General features: G+C 38.4%; 1 protein-coding gene across 1 annotated transcript in view; it reads right to left on the minus strand.

The window, feature by feature from the left end:
- Positions 1-17,051, minus strand: part of DNAJB9 (DnaJ heat shock protein family (Hsp40) member B9) — a 421,139-nt gene that overhangs the window by 226,252 nt on the left and 177,836 nt on the right. Inside the window, exon 5 of the transcript XR_004351515.1 lies at positions 11,360-11,470. The gene's annotated coding sequence lies outside the window, so the exon portion shown is untranslated. The remainder of the gene's footprint in view (positions 1-11,359; positions 11,471-17,051) is intronic.

Genomic DNA, 17,051 nt, shown 5'->3' on the forward strand with positions numbered 1-17,051 from the left:
ACCCAACCCAGACTGGGCTGGGAAGAACCATATTTAGGAAGACAAAGTATATCACCTGGTCATGAAAAAGAAGGGGAGATTGGATAAGAGAAGAAAAGGGATTAAAGAATGGACTTTAAAAGTGGAAACAAATTTCATCTGTAAAAATGTAAAGAACAAGGAATATATGATATGTCTGAAGCATCTGGAGTTGTTCAGAAAACGGTGTAATAGACAGCCAAAGAGGCAATCAGGGGCCAGATCATGTAGAGCCTGGTGTGATTCAAGGGAATTTGGGTCTCATCATGAATTCAATTCACTTTTCTTGAAGCATCTTTGTTCAGTGCAGTTTCAAAAGGTGACAATAGTGGCATTTTGGAAAGTAGAGGGGAGAGAATTGAAATTGGAGATAGGAGGAGCATTTATCAGTTTAGTACAATTATCTCAACAATACGGTTGAGAAGTAATGCACATCTGGACTAAGGCCATGCCAGAGGGGATTGAGAGAAGGAAATGGAGAAGCATATATTTGATGGCACTTTGTGACCAATTAAATACTGGGAGAAAAGTAGTGAAACATACTGGCTTAGATAACTGAATATATATATATATATATATATTTGTAGGGGCTTTATTATGTGCTAAACACTGTTCTTACAGTTTTACATATTTTGGCTGTTTCTGTCCTCCCAGAAACTCCTGAAAATAACAATAACTTTATCTCTATTTTTTCACATGTAGCTAGCAAGGTACAAAAAGCTTAAGCAACCTGTGCAAAGTCATTCAAGTAAAAAGTAGAGAAGATAAGATTATAGGAGGAGAAGGAGTTTGGAGAGAGGGTTGAGTGAGATTAGGAAAATCAGGTTGGAATCCATTAGTCTCCCTAAAAGTTGGAGATATTTAAGTAGAGAAGTCTGATAAGCAATTGGATATACTAGCTTGGAGTCCAGCAACATAGAAACACAATGGCTAGAGATATAAGCTTGAAAATTTTCAACACATATTCTTCATAACTGAAGTCTTAGGACAGGATGTGAGTCCCTAGGGAGATTATGCAAAGTGAAAGTGGGTTTCTGGTTGGAGACCAAGGCAGCATGAACATTTAAGGAATAGAGTAAGAGGGGCGTAAGCAGTAGACCCCACAATGCATTCCTGTCCCCAAACTCCTCACTAATCTTCCATCTTTCCCCACTGAGAATCATCTGCTCCAGACAAATTTATCTCCTTCTCTTGTATTGTGCTTCTTCTGATTAACTCCCTTTGAAAGATGGCCCCTGCATTCCACTCATCCAAACCTTTCTCAGTCTTCAGGAACCATTTCAAATCCTACTTCCTCATTGGAATTTGGTCCCAATTATCTCTTTCTAGGAATTGTAAATCGCACTTTGCTATAAAACTCGATGGGCATGCTCAGTTCTTTTTGTGGATATTTATCTTTTCTACTGCCTCTCTGCTTTTCTGTATCTCCATGTCTGTATCTCCAAATAGATCAGAGACTCCATAAAGGAGAAAGTGTTCTTATTTTTATATCCCATTGTTCCCAAAGCAGTGCCTCATACATGGTGGACATTTGGTAGTGTGCACTCTCTGATTTGGTATTGACAAGGACTAGACACTATCCATATGAGCAAGTACATTCTCTATCAAATCTCTGAGTGAAACTATCAGAGTTGAAATCTTTACTCCACTACCATTCTCTTCTCTCATATGCCCAGTGTCTTCATGTTTATTGCCGTTACTCTCTCTGAGGAATGTCATAAGCTCTACACCCTTTCTGATGTGTCTCCTATACAAACTCATCTGACCACAATCCATTCTCTAATTGCAATCCTTTCTGCAAGCTGAGTACTAGCTAACCTGACTTTTTCTTTTCCTCTACCAGATAAAAGGTGAAACTTCCAGGTTCCATCTAGAAGAAATACACTAAACCTATAAACCTATTTCAATGGCAAGAATTTAGGCACTCTAGAATATATTTTGAGACAAATAGGGTTTGTGGGGTTTGTGATTTTCTTCAAATCTTACTACATGTTTCTAGTTCCTAATTATTTCTAGGATCTGGACCTGAAACCTATTAAAATATAAAGGTATTTGGGGTAGAATTTTCCCATGTTATAAATTCAGTACTTTACCATTTCTTTTCATGTGACTTTGGACCAATTTTTAGAAACAGAATGTATTTCACTTAAAAGATATACTAGGAAGAACATCCTATTCATTCACATTTGTGCCATTCCATATGTTTGATATGAGGGAACCATCCACTTGCCACAACTTTAAATCCTATAAATCTTAGTGTCTGAAATATCTATATTTTCACAAGTAATGTCTGCCTTGTCTTTAGGCTGAATTTTGTATGCCTTTTTTTTTGTTTTCCAGTATAATTGTACATGGGTTATTAAAAATGGCATGTGTAAATGATAATATTAATAAAATACTAATTTGTACTTTAATAATGGTCTCCCACTGATAGAAAAATGCTGGGAAAGATATGTTGACATTATTTCTGAAGCAGTTTTAGCTCATTACAAGAACAGCAAAATCTTCTATCCTTTTTTTTCTAAAATAAGAGCACAGTTTCAAAGCTCATCATCCAGTTGACTTTCACCTAAAGAAAGGAATGATATCAATGGCTGAAAGAGGCTCAAGAGTTAATGAACTTTGGATTAAGTGCCATTTGTCACTAATCAGTTTCCCTTTTCAGGTACTAAACTTCTAATTCATTTTTTTTTTTTTTTTTTTTCTCCTGCTGTACGGGCCTCTCACGGCTGTGGCCTATCCCATTGCGGAGCACAGGCTCCAGACGCACAGGCTCATCGGCCATGGCTCACGGGCCCAGCCGCTCCGCGGCACGTGGGATCCTCCCGGACCGGGGCACGAACCCCTGTCCCCTGCATCGGCAGGTGGACTCTCAACCACTGCGCCACCAGGGAAGCCCTCTAATTCATTTTTTATCATTTAGGGAGTAAACTCAACATTTAAAGAATCTATATGGCTGTATCCATATTAAATATCCATGTTGATATGGAATTGTGGAAAGCTCTGTGTGCTTAGAAGCAGGTTTGAGTCTTATTACTTACTGGCTTAAGTTATTAAATTGTGATTTTTCTCACCTATAAACTAAGGACCTTAATGTGTAAATAACAAGACTACAAAGATCCAATTAGCTACTAAGTGTAAAAACTGAAGTGTTCTTAGCTGGAAAAACCCTATATAAATATAACTTACTAACACTATCCCAGGTCTTTAAAGAGCTTAATAATTCAATGTGCTATAATGGAGGGAAAGTGGGTTTTGGAGTTCAACACCCAAAGTTTCCATATGTTTCTTCTTATTTACTTATTATCTAAATCCCAAAACTTTCAGTCATTGAATTCTGTTTCCACAGAAGAAAAAGCTGGACAATATATAAAATTGTAACATTTTGTGAGCCATCAGAGAACAAAGCCTCCAGGCAACTAAATGAACTGAATTCCAAAGAGTAATAAACTCCCTTAAAGAAGAAGAATGTTAATCTGATTCCAGGACATAGGTTAGCCATACTTACTAGTGAACAGGGTCATGGCATTTAAATGAATGAATAAATGAAGTGGCCCATAAATGTGGTCATTTCTTCATTCTAGTACATTCTTTTTTCCATGTTTTACCTTTCCCTGTAGGAGCATAGTAAGCCCTCAAGTCTGGACTAGGAGGCAAGGAAAAGGTCCAGGTCATAAGAACTCTGTTGGAATTTCAGGCACAATTTCAGCCAGTAATAAAGTGTTTCTTTGTTTCCATGGTTATGTTCCTTGTGTGTATGTCTTTCTCAGCACCACAGGGAGGGTCAGCTCTAATTTAGCACAGAATTTGATTATTCCTGAGTACTTATGGCATAATAATGCCGTATAATCACCTTTATACAATCAAAACCTCACTAATATTTCCAATAAGTATCATAATAAAATTAAGATGAAATGTTTTTACTGCTGATATAGCATATTTATTACCAGATCTAGGCATATAACTATCCACAAAATGATTAAAAGTTTTAAGAGAACTAATATTTATAAGAAACCTACAAAGTGCCAAGAAATTTCTACCAATAACAACAGTTTGCTGATGTCCCACAGTGTATCAAGGACTACAGTAGGTGCTTAATGTGCTGTATTGAATTTAAATTTCACAATAGCTCTATGGAGTAAACTTGATTACTCCCATTTCACAGAATGAACTGATGGTTAGGGAACTGAGGTTAAAGTTACTCAATCAGTAAATTTTATTTGCAACTAAAGGCCTGATTTTCTTACTATACCACATTGCTTTGTTAAGCCATTTGAAGTTCTTAAGTAATATTAATAACTTAATAACATACAATTGTATAATATTTTTTACTTTAAAAACTTCAAAACAGCCCTTGAAATTGCACAGCCTAGCAAAGTGCATCTAGCTCAGCACAGCTCTCTATTTACATTTTGAGGTACCCACATTAGATGTATCTCCCATCTCCCAACACAGAAACTCTATATTGCTACAACGTACATTATTTCCAAGCATAAGTCCCCATACCTATATGCCCACTCAACCAGAGAAAACCATACCAGCTATTAAAAAAGATACACTATCTGTTTACCCACCATCCCCAGACCCAACTAAAGGATCTTATCACTGCAGTATACAGAAAACCATATCCAACACACAATCCAAAACACTGGAATAGACAGAACAAAAGGAATTTGATCCCAAGGTTAATTCCAAGTTCACCTGGACAGATTATGCAAATCTTTAAGCCCATACCTGGCTGGAAAATCAGAGCAGAGAAGTAATGGGAATGCAGAGTTACCTCTACAGATCTGAACAAAACTCTTCGGCAAAAAGAGAAGGAAAAAAGGGAATATATGATGAAGTGTGGTAAGGATTTCTCTGACAGTATAGCCTGGATGAGTTCATCACTTTAATTGTATTAGGCACGAAGGAGAAAATGCAGGACAGGTCTATGTATGTATTTTATTAATGTGTAACACCCCTGCCTACTAGCAAATATTGCCCAATTAATCTCTGAAACTTAACCAATTAAATGATCATCCCTATACTTTGGGGTGGATTTAAGAGAAAGGGTAGATGCAAGGAACCTACAGTTTCCACACCAACATTATATATTTAGTAAATAATTTATAAGGAACAGCAACCACTAAATCTTTAGAAAACAGTGTATTTTCTTTCATGTCCTTTCTACCATTGTAATGACCTCTAGGTCTCCCAGTCTTTTTCTAAAATATTTGATCTATCAAGTTCCTCCTTATTAACAGTCATTTGTATTCAGGTTTTTTCTTTCCCAAAAGATGGTAAATCATTAGACAAAGGTACTATGCCTTATTCCTCTTTGTGTCCGCTATTGTACATTCCATGCAGTAGTAGTTCTATGGATATTACTCAATAAAATTAATTTCCCTGCTGCTCTTCTGAAACAGGTAACCAAGTCAGGAGAGAACTCAGTTTTGTTGTGCTTCACAGTCCAACTCAGTTAATATATTATTGACTCTGGGGTGGAAGGTAAATTTTAGCCAAGGTTTTATTACTTCTGAGCAAGGTACTTCATTATGACTTTATTTGTACTTTCCAAGTTTTCACTAGAGAATAATGTTCAGCCTCAGATCTACTGGACTGGATGACAGAAATTCCATTTGGCATCATTTATTATATCAAAACATTATTATACAGTCTCATTAATTCTGTCATTTCAGCTGTGAGAAATCTAATCTTACAAAATGATTTAGAAGAAAAAGCTGAAATATAACTGGTGGCCCTTATGGTTTCCTTGTGGAAAGACAAATCAGTTGATAATCTAAAATAACTCATCATCACCAGTCAGATCACTCATCACACCAGAAAATATCATGGAGCTGATACTTTCTTCTCCCCACTGTGTATCTGGAGGGGTAGGAAGATTAGATTTATAGCTGATTTTAAAGCCACTAGCTTTTATAAACATTGCATAATGTGAAAATAATTTTTCACATTGAACAATTAATATTTGCAATTTTCTATGATATTTAAAAAGTTTGGGCCAAACCAACTCTCAGGACTGAAACAGTGAACTGTCCAAGGTTTCTTTAGCACTCTGTTCTATGAAGAGCTGTTACTTAACATTTCTTTTGTAGCTGCTCTCCTGCCTTTCCTCCCAAGAGAGTATAACTTGGTTTTGACATCCACTTGAAATAAACTCTATTGTCCTGGAATATTGAGGTTTGTTTGCATGTTTGTGGGGAAATACCTGCTAAGTACAGCAATGTTCTGTCATTAAGTTGGAGACCCCAATCAATTACTCTGGGCCATCCAAGACCATGAAATGCTTCTCAATTGAGCCATTCCCTGGCCCACTAACCCAGGACTCCTTGTGTCACTAACCACAGGTTTGATTATTTCTTTCTTCCTCAGCCACTGTTAGTAGCTACTAATCTATAATCTCTGTCAATCTTACAGATACACACTCAGAGAGTTTTTATAGCTCTGCCACAGCCAAATTTCAGCTACAGCCTATATCTGCTATTAGAACAACCTGAGCTGCCATGCAGCCCACATCCTGATCTTATCCAGAGTTGGGTTAAACACTGACCTGGAGGGCTTCCCTGGTGGCACAGTGGTTGAGAGTCCGCCTGCCGATGCAGGGGACACGGGTTCGTGCCCCGGTCTGCTGAGCCTGCGCGTCCGGAGCCTGTGCTCCGCAACGGGAGAGGCCACAACAATGAGAGGCCCGCGTAATGCAAAAAAAAAAAAAAAAAAAAAAGAAAAACTGACCTGGACCCTGAGTGTGTGTGTCTCGTAATAACCAAACTCCTCCCAACCTAAGTTTGCAGTTCTCTGTACAGTAAGCCAGTGTTAAAATAAGGGATTCAGATCAGTACATTTATTATTTAAAAGAGGAAGAAACATGCCAGCAAGGAATAAAATCATATTTTAAAGCAACTCCTTTCTCCCCATAAAAATTATATATATTTTTTTTTCTTTTTTTTTTGTGGTACACGGGCCTCTCACTGTTGTGGCCTCTCCCGTGGCAGAGCACAGGCTCCGGACGCGCAGGCTCAGCAGCCATGGCTCACAGGCCTAGCTGCTCCGCCGCACGTGGCATCTTCCCGAACCGGGGCACAAACTCGTGTCCCCTGCATCGGCAGGCGGACTCTCAACCACTGAGCCACCAGGGAAGCCCTATATATATTATATTTTAATCTTTTTAATTCAAGTCAATAATCAGAAATCTTTGGCAGTCTGCATTCCCCAAGGTACCCCACATCCCATCACGTCATTCACATATTCTTTGCTGAAGATGTGTTCTTTTGCAGCTACTCTAAAAGTCAACTTATTAGCTTTTTTTTTTTCTTGGCTGCATCACTGCATGGCTCATGGGATCTTAGTTAATTCCCTAACCAGGGATTGAGCCCGGGGCAATGGCAGTGAAAATGCCGAGTCCTAACCACTGGACCACCAGGGAAGTCCCAACTTATTGGTTTTATTTAATTTTATTTTATAAAATTGGATTATGGTTCTCATGGAAACATGTAATTAAATCTCTGCTGCTGCTCGAGAGGTTCATTGTTTAAATAAAAATTGTTGCTACATTTTGCAATGACAATTTAAAAACAAAGTTTATTTTGACACACCACAACTTTTGGTAGAAATTGTGGAGAAATCAGTCAGTACAAAAAGGACTGTGATCTGACTCTTTTTGTATTTAAGAAATCTTTTTCTTTCTGCTAGATTTAATTAATTTTAGCTAAGAGCACTAAGAATTCATTTAGCAAACTAAACTTGTAAACTTCTTTAGAAATATAATTTAAATTCTTCAGTAAACATGCTTGTATAATCCATTATTCATATTTTCTGCCAAATGATATGACCTTCCACTTAATGAGCATTATTGACAAACAGCTTAATTATTTTTTAAACATAAAATATTTTATTAAGGTTAAAAGGTCTAATATCTCTGAAGGAATCATAAGAACTTGAAAGTAGATATCTGAAAAATAGTAACCATCCCTGAAGTTTCAAGTTATCACTGCCATACCACCTGCTCCATCTTAAATGTCAGGTTCACATGGGTTAAATGCTAGAAGTCCATAAAGTTGTAAGATAAAGGTCTTGGATACATAAATATGTTAAGCAACTAGTAAAGAAAATCTTTATATTTTTAATAACTTAAGACAAAAAAAAGAATGATTTCAAAAGAAAACTATGCCCATCTTTCTTTTATTAATATGGAAATAATAATTACTTAGTAAATCTCTTTTTTTATTCCATGATTGTGACTGAAATAGATCCGGTAGAAAAAAAAATTGGCATTATTCTTATTGAGTATCTCTTACATTGCAAAGAGAATTCTTAGATTTGAAGATGAAAATATGGTATCACTCCTTATAGAATGCTCACACTGTACTTGGTACAATACCAGGGACTTACTATCTTAAGAAATACAGACAGAGCCATTTGCATATAACGAGAAAGCCAGGTCTTTGGTTAAATGTCAGTTTCAGAGGCACAGGCTTTCAAGCATCTTTTAGGTTTTTTTCCCCTTTTTTCCTCCTATACTTTCCTCTTTTTTTCTCCTCTTCCTTGGGTTTCTGTTCGCTAGGTACTTTCACGGAAAGGGTAAATGAAAAACGTGCATTTTGAGGACAAAGGAGTAAAGAAATGGACAGTTTCAAGTGCATAGGGCTGCTTCAGGAACTAGAGAATATAAGAGAGAAAAATCTCACCACGACATAAGAGACTTAGAAAGGAACACAGCTGAGAGAAGGAACCAATTTCTACAACTGTTACTGTGTTCTCTAATACTGGAAACTGAAATAAATGGTGGGTCTTATGTGGTTTTCTTTGACACCACTGGGACTGCAGAGGAAGAGGCAGCTGTTAAAAACTGGCTTCACACCCCTCTGCCTCTATTCCACTTTGAGTTACATTAACTAATCCCGCAGATGTTGACTGAAACCGGCAGAAAAAACACCCTCAGGGTCAATTTGACATCCCATTTGGCTCTAAAATATTATAATTTAGGGACCCAGAAAAGTTAAGGTCAAACGATTGTAATTACTTAACTTGTATTAGAATAATCATGAAAGCATACCCTGCATGGATTCCACTTTACCTTTGTTTTCATCAATTTCATAATGGGATAACTTTGAATGAAGCAAATGTTGATCATCTTTTCATGATATGGAGCACAAAAGGAGAGCTAGACTAGTTAGAAAACATTGAGTCCTGCATGCATCATCATTATCCTAATAACACCTCACAAGTTTTCAGGTAGGAACTATTATTATCCCCTTTTTACAAAAGAGGTTAAATAACATGGCCAAGGTCACACAATTAGTGAGTGGCAGGTCAGGATTTGGACCCACTCATCTAACTCCAGAGCCAGCACCACAACTCCCTACATGACTTACACTAATGCATAAACTTATCCTAAGGATGAGCTGGAGCTGAGCAGATAGACTTGGGAAGGTGGGTTACCAAAGTCTTCCACAAAGTGTGGCATATACATCATTGGTGGTGTTCAAGATGAATTTTTGGTGATATGTAGATAGGCCTTTAAAAAATTTAATGGTAACGTATTTATTAAGATGTGTGGAGAATTAATATGATCAACTTATTAAACCCATTATTTCATGGATTTTTTTGTTGTTGTTTAGAATGAGGCTAAATTTTAAACAGTGAACTGTTTAATATGTATGCAAAGAAAAAAAATCATAGGAAACTAATAGTAGAGATGGGAAGTTAATGAAGGAAAAGGCACAAACAGAAGAAATGAAATTTGGGAACCATGGAATTAAAGCACTCCATGCTGAAGAAATCACTAACACAAAGTCATAGGGACTTGAAATCAAACAGTAAGTATAGAGAAGAGCAAATATGTCATTATGACTAGATTATAGGGTGGATAGAAATTAGACCTGAGAGGTTAGCATGTTAAGAACCTTAGAATTTAAAAAAAAAGAAATTGAGAGTCATCAATAGATTTGACATGGTCAGATTTACAGGTAAATAAAAAACACTAAAGAAAACTCCTGGAGACAGAGGCCATGATAGCATACCCATATGATGGCTACTACCAAAAATACAGGAAATAATAATTATTAGCAAGTATGTGGAGAAACTGTAACCCTTTGGCACTATTGGTAGGAATGTAAAATGGTGCAGCTCCTATGGAAAACTGTGTGGTGATTCCTCAAAATTTTACAAACAGGGCTTCCCTGGTGGCACAGTGGTTGAGAGTCTGCCTGCCGATGCAGGGAACACGGGTTCGTGCCTCGGTCCGGGAAGATCCCACATGCCGCGGAGCGGCTGGGCCCGTGAGCCATGGCCGCTGAGCCTGCACGTCCAGAGCCTGTGCTCCGCAACGGGAGAGGCCGCAGCGGTGAGAGGCCCGCGTACCACAAAAAAAAAAAAAAAAAAAAATTTTACAAATAAAATTACCATATAATCCAATAATTCTACTTTGGGATATAGACCCAAAAGAAGAGAAAGTAGGTACTTAATGAGATATTTGTAAAGTCATGTTCATAACAGCATTACTTGTGATAACCAAAAGGTGGAAGCAATTAAAGTATCTATCAACAGATGAATGGATAAACAAAATGTGATATATATATATATTATTCAGCCTTAAAAAGAAAGGAACTTCTGAAACATGCTACAATATGGATGAACCTTGAGAATATTATACTAAGTGAAATACATCAGACACAAAGAACAAATACTGTATGATTCCACTTTTATCAAGTACATAGAGTAGTCAAATTCACAGAGACAGAAAGTAGAATGATGGTCACCGGGGCTGGGAAAGGAGGAAATGGAGAAGTTATTGTCGAGTGGGTACAGAGTTTCAGTCTTGCAAGATGAAAAGTGTTCTGTGGATGGATGGTAGTGATGGTAGCACAACAGTGTGAATATATTGGATGCCATTGAACTGTACACTTAAAAATGGTTAAGATGGTAAATCTTATGTGTATTTTAACAATGAAAAAAAAGAAACCATTATAATAATCCACACACAAAAAACACTGAATCCTTAGCTAAAACTTTAACCAAGTAAAGGGCAAGAAGCAATAACTGATGGAGTTACTGATTCCTTGTCATGGAAAGGGCTGGATAATCAGCAGAGCACAACTAACTCAACCATTCACCAGGTTGGGTCACTTCAGATGTTTTCAGCACATGATTTATTCATGGAACTTCTGAATTTATTTAAATAACAAATTATTGAATACTAACTGTGTACTAGGCTGTATACATCCTAGGGACAAAGTAGTGAACAAAAAAAGACACTGTTCGTCTCATTTTCCAGAATGGATAGGGAAAGGTGATGGATCTTTCTACAACTCATAGGTTTGAGCCCTTTGATCATTCTTACCCTGTGAGTCCAGATAGCACCTTCCATCCACAGCCTGTTTTCTTAGTCAATGTTTGCCAGACTTGGGGCATGCCAACTTCTTATTTTGATAAGGAAAGTTCTTTTCAATTACTGTCAATTCAGAAAAGAAAGAAAATTCTAAGATACAAACAATAGCCTAACGCTAGATATAATCTTAAAATAAAGATCAATCAATAAATGCTGGAGAGGGTGTGGAAGAAAGGGAACCCTCCTACACTGTTGGTGGGAATGTAAATTGGTACAGCCACTATGGAGAACAGTATGGAGGTTCCTTAAAAAACTGATAATGGAACTATCATATGACACAGCAATCCCACTCCTAGGCATATACCCTGAGAAAACCATAATTCAAAAAGACACACGCACCCCAATGTTCACTGCAGCACTATTTACAATAACCAGGACATGGAAGCAACCTAAATGCCCATCAACACAGGAATGGATAAAGAAGAGGTGGTACATATATACAATGGAATATTACTCATCCATAAAAAAGAACAAAATAATGCCATTTGCAACAATATGGATGGACCTGGAGATTGTCATACTGAGTGAAGTAAGTCAGACACAGAAAGACAAATATCATATGATACTGCTTACATGTGGAATCTAAAAAAAGGGTACAGATGAACTTACAAAACAGAAGCAGAGTCACAGATGTAGAAAACAAACATATAGTTACCAGGGGGTAAGGGGGTTGGGGGAGAGAGATAAATTGGGAGATTGGGATTGACACATACACACTACTATATATAAAACAGATAACTAATAAAGACCTACTGTATAGCACAGGGAACTCTACTCAATACACTGTAATGGCCTCTATGGGAAAAGAATCTTTAAAAAGTGGTTTATGTATATGTATAACTGATTCACTTTGCTGTACACATGAAACTAACACAACATTGTAAATCAACTATACACCAATAAAAATTTAAAAAGAAAGATCAATCCAATAAATACATTTAGTTTTAACTCACTACCTGGACCTTATCTTTTCTCTTTTTTGCCATGAAACAATAAAAGTATCTTCAAGGGTATTTACTGTCCTGTGGACATTCCTCTGGATCAGCATTTAGAAACCACTGGACTAGGGTTCAGCCGATTCCTCAAAAGCTTGGTCCAGGTTACCTCTACCTTCTTCCAAGTAACTAATGGCTTCAGGGGATCCTACTTTGGCTGTCTTTGAACATTAATACTTATAAATAATAGATACAAATAATAACTATAAAATACACAAAGGCTTCTGCCAAGCCTCTAACAGTCCTTCCAGCCATTAAATGATTAATTCAATTCAAACTCATTGACAAACTGATTGAATAACCTCCATGTACCAGATAACAGGCGAAGTACTAGAGATGAAAAGTTCTTCACTATAGGATGGACATCTCATCTATTACCCAAACAGGGACACTTCAGAGAGTGAAAGGGGGCTCTTTTAATACTTATGCCAGGAAAATTGACCCAAGAAATTTAAGACACATACTCACCCTGCTTAAGGAGATCACAAATTGGTAAGTAGCATGATCAAACTGTTACGAAAACTCAAATGAAAAAGCAATTAAATTGGGGGATGGGGAGGCAAAAGGATGGTGATCAGGGGACACTTCCAAAGAAAGTAAGGTTTTAATTAAATCTCAAAGAACTACTAGGATTTCACCCCAGGAAGAAAATGAGAAATACACTTCAAGCAAAGGAACAGCAGAAAGCTCATTAAAATACTGGTTGCAGGGACTTCCCCGGTGGCGCAGTGGTTAAGAGTCCGCCTGCCAATGCAGGGGACACGGGTTCGACCCCTGGTCCGGGAAGATCCCACATGCCGCGGAGCAACTAGGCCCGTGCTCCACAACTACTAAGCCTGCGCTCTAGAGCCTTCGAGCCACACTACTGAGCCCGTGTGCCACGGCTGCTGAAGCCCGCGCGCCTGGAGCCTGTGCTCTGCGACAGGAGAGGCCACCGCAGTGAGAGGCCCTCACGCCGCAGCAAAGAGTGGCCCCTGCTCCCCGCAGCTAGAGGAGGCCCGCGCGCAGCAACAGAAGACCCAACGGAGCCAAAAATATATAAATAAAATACTGGTTGCAATTCTAATATTACCAATTACAGTAGAAAATATTAAGGGTTTCTAAAATAAGCATTTGTCATAATTCTTTACCTTTGTGGAGCTTATAATTTTTTAAAAATGATAAAATATTTATTTTTTAAAGACAAAATAAGGGACAAGGCTTTCCCCTGACTATACAATACATATATTAGATTCAGATATTTTTAAAAAACTGCCAGGAAAAAAAAAAAAAAAGGAAAGAGAGAGAGAGAGAAAGAGAAAAAAAAAAGGAGGGAGGGAATAAAGGGAAGGAGGGAGGGAGAAAGAAAGGAAATTTAACAGTATAATTCAATGGGCTTCTTAATTTCCAACATGACAGTTTTCTGGATTCAAGATAGATTTCAAGGATGGATGTATAGAACTATATATGTTACATTTTGTTACAGATTCAAGGACCATATTTTCAATTCTACATATTAACCAGGGCTGTGTTCCAAAGCGTGTTTCATTAGCTACCCACCTCAGAACTACTTGAGTGCTTACTAAAGTGCAGATTTCCAAGCCCAGTTTCAAAGTCCTGGAAATCTGCATTTTTAACAAGTTTAAGGATAATTTTGCCTCCAGACTCCTGCCATTTAGAAACATATGAGGTTTGAAATAAGTCCCCCAATTCACTTGGAGCTACCTCAACAACTTGAAGTAAAATGGCAGGATCATCTCAAAAGGAACTAAGGAAATGCTGTATCAGAGGAAAGAACCAGAGAAGACATATATAAAATGTATTCATTTTGCCAGAATAGTCAGTCTCCTGCCAGTTGAGAGAGTGTAAGTATAGCGGGCCTGACTTATTTTGCTGCAATTTAATCCAATTATCTAAAGCTCCAAATGTGTGTGTGTGGGGGGGGGGGGGGGAAACTCACGTGAATAACTGGCTCTGTCTCAGTTACTAAGCAGGTTAGGATGTGTCAATCATCCCATGCCCTGAGAAGGCGATGAAGACACAATTTCAAATGTCATGCTTTTGCTTGCAGTGAGCCACACAAAGGTTAGTGAATTTTAAACATATTTGTATGCTTAATAAATACAGATTCTTCTGCACACATGCCATAGAAGCCCAAGTACATTTTGCTTATTTCTGTGTTATGTTTACAGAATCATCTAACATGACTCAAATCACAGAACACCATAAAAAATGAGATTTTTTTTGTATGAAAGGTGGCCCGTAGAAGTAAACATCTGACCAAAAGCTAAACAGATTTAACCAAGACTGCCCACCAAAAATACACAAAATTCAATCCTCAGTAAAAGAGGGAAAGTAGTTTCTTTTTTTAGAGCACATAGCTAATAAAATTTGTTTTGATTGGGAAAATAAGGTTGTTAATCACACACTGTTATAATCACTCCAACACTTGCATCTCTCTCCTTGCTCTCAGTGCAAATTCACCTTTCACTGAGCAATTAGAAACAATCCTAAAAGAATGCCCACAAGCTCTGACCACAGCACAAGCACATCTGTGCTTATCAATCCTGGCTTCTCTCTAATATGGATGTGTATCCATTCCTCTCACAGGGCCAAGCCCTCCACTCTTATCATCCTCTTATCTTCTCAAGAGCAATCACTCCAGTGACTATTTCCCTTACATTCTCAATGGTTTTTCCTCTCTACTAGATTATAAAAATCTATAATATTGCACATCAAAGAAAAGGAAGGAAAGAAGGAAGGAAGGGAATGAGGGAAGGAAGGAGGAGGGGGAAGCGAGGGAAGGGAACAAGAGAGCAGTAAAGAAAAACCCTCGCATTCCCCTCTCATACTTCTCTTGTTACTGAGAGATCAGGCTTACCTCATCAGGACTAAATCTCCTTTAGGCTGGGCTCCCAGAAAAGAATTCGGTGTCCTATAGCCCTCCTATCGAAACTGGGGAGCTAGTACTTACTATATTCAATCCTCATCAACCAGAAACTTGAACCTCAGCCCTGTGAGCAGTTGAGGCAGGGGTTGAAGGAACTGGGCTGAAATGAAAATATCACGGCAGCCCTACTCACATCAAGAGAGGAGCTCGTACAGCTTTAAAGCCCTACAGCCTGATGTCAAAGTTCCTCTCTTGGAGTCTGACACTCAGCCCTGCTAGATATGTGTGTACTGCCCTAAATGCAATGGGCAGTGTGGGTTCATGTCCTGATACTGGTCCTGCCCCTAGGAGTTCTCCCCCAATAAACGCTGCTCCAGCAAGCCTGGCACGTATGCTGTCTGGCCATCTGTTCAACATGGCTGGGACAACAGTACCATTCTCCTGTTTAGAGCAAATTCCTCAATAGTTACCCATACTGTTGCTTCTGTTTTTTATCTTCTTATTCTCTTTTGGACCCTCTCCAGAAAGTCTTTTCTATTCTTCTGAACAACTCACAAGATGGTCAACAATGATACCCAGTTGCCAACTTCTGTCCTTATTTAATAGACCTATCAATGGCTTTTGATTCCACTCACCCCTCCCTCCTCCCTGAAGCAGTTAATTTAATTTACCCCTGAAAGACCACTCTTTAGGTTCCCCTGTACCTCACTATCTCACTCCTCCTCAGCATTCACTGCAGATTCCTCCAACCTCTAACTCTGGAAACACCCCAGGCCTCAGCTCTCAGAACTTCTCTATCTAAATTACCCCCAAATGATCTCTTCCAGTTTCCTGTCTGTAATGGTATTAAAGACCAATTTCATGTTGACAACTCCCAAATCTACATGTCCAGCTATGACCTTTTGTCTTGGAACTAAATACTAATCTCTAATGTCCAAACCGGATTTATCCCAAAACAAACTGCCAAGTTCCCTACCAAACTCTCTTTTCTGCAGCCTTACCCTTCTGAGTTGCTCAGGCCAAAAACCCTGAAAACATCTTTACTTGCTTTATTTCATACCCAACATCCAATACATCAGGATATTCTGTCACCCCTGTCTCTAAAACATGGTAAAAATCGAATCACTTTCCACATCCTCTATTGCTATTACCCTGATCCAAACCATCATCGCCCATTGCCTGGATATGATCTAGCTTATTACTACAGTGCTCCTCCATTTCGGCACCTTGACAATTATTCTTATAGCATCCAGACTAATTCCTTCACAAGAAAATAAGATCAGGTCACTTTTATTTTTACGACTTTCTACTGACTTCCATCCCACTCAGAGTAAAAGCCAAAGGCATATAATGGCCCCCAAGGCCCTGTAAGACCTACGTCTTCCCACTTCCTTGCTCGTATCTGCTAATCTCCTGGACACAGAGGCCTCCTTGCTGTCTCTGGAGCACACTCCTGCCGCAGGACACTTGCCTTTGCTCTTCCTTCTGCCTGAAACATTCTTTCAACAAATGCGGATATGGCTCACTCACCCCTTCTTTAGGTCTCCAGGTTGGCTTCCCCAACTGCAATACGTAAAATGGCTACTACCATCCACACTCCCCATCCTGTTCTGTTTTTTTCTTCACAGTACTTATTGCCACTTGACATACTACATCATTTTTAATTGTTATCTATTCCTCCTCTAGAAAACAAACTCCATTAAAGCAAGGACTTTGCTTTGCTCTCTAGTGTGACCCCAGGACCTAGGACAACAACAGCCTTAATGTAGGTGATCACTGT

The sequence above is a fragment of the Phocoena sinus genome, chromosome 9 (assembly GCF_008692025.1).
Source record: "Phocoena sinus isolate mPhoSin1 chromosome 9, mPhoSin1.pri, whole genome shotgun sequence".
Classification (NCBI taxonomy): Eukaryota; Metazoa; Chordata; class Mammalia; order Artiodactyla; family Phocoenidae; genus Phocoena; species Phocoena sinus.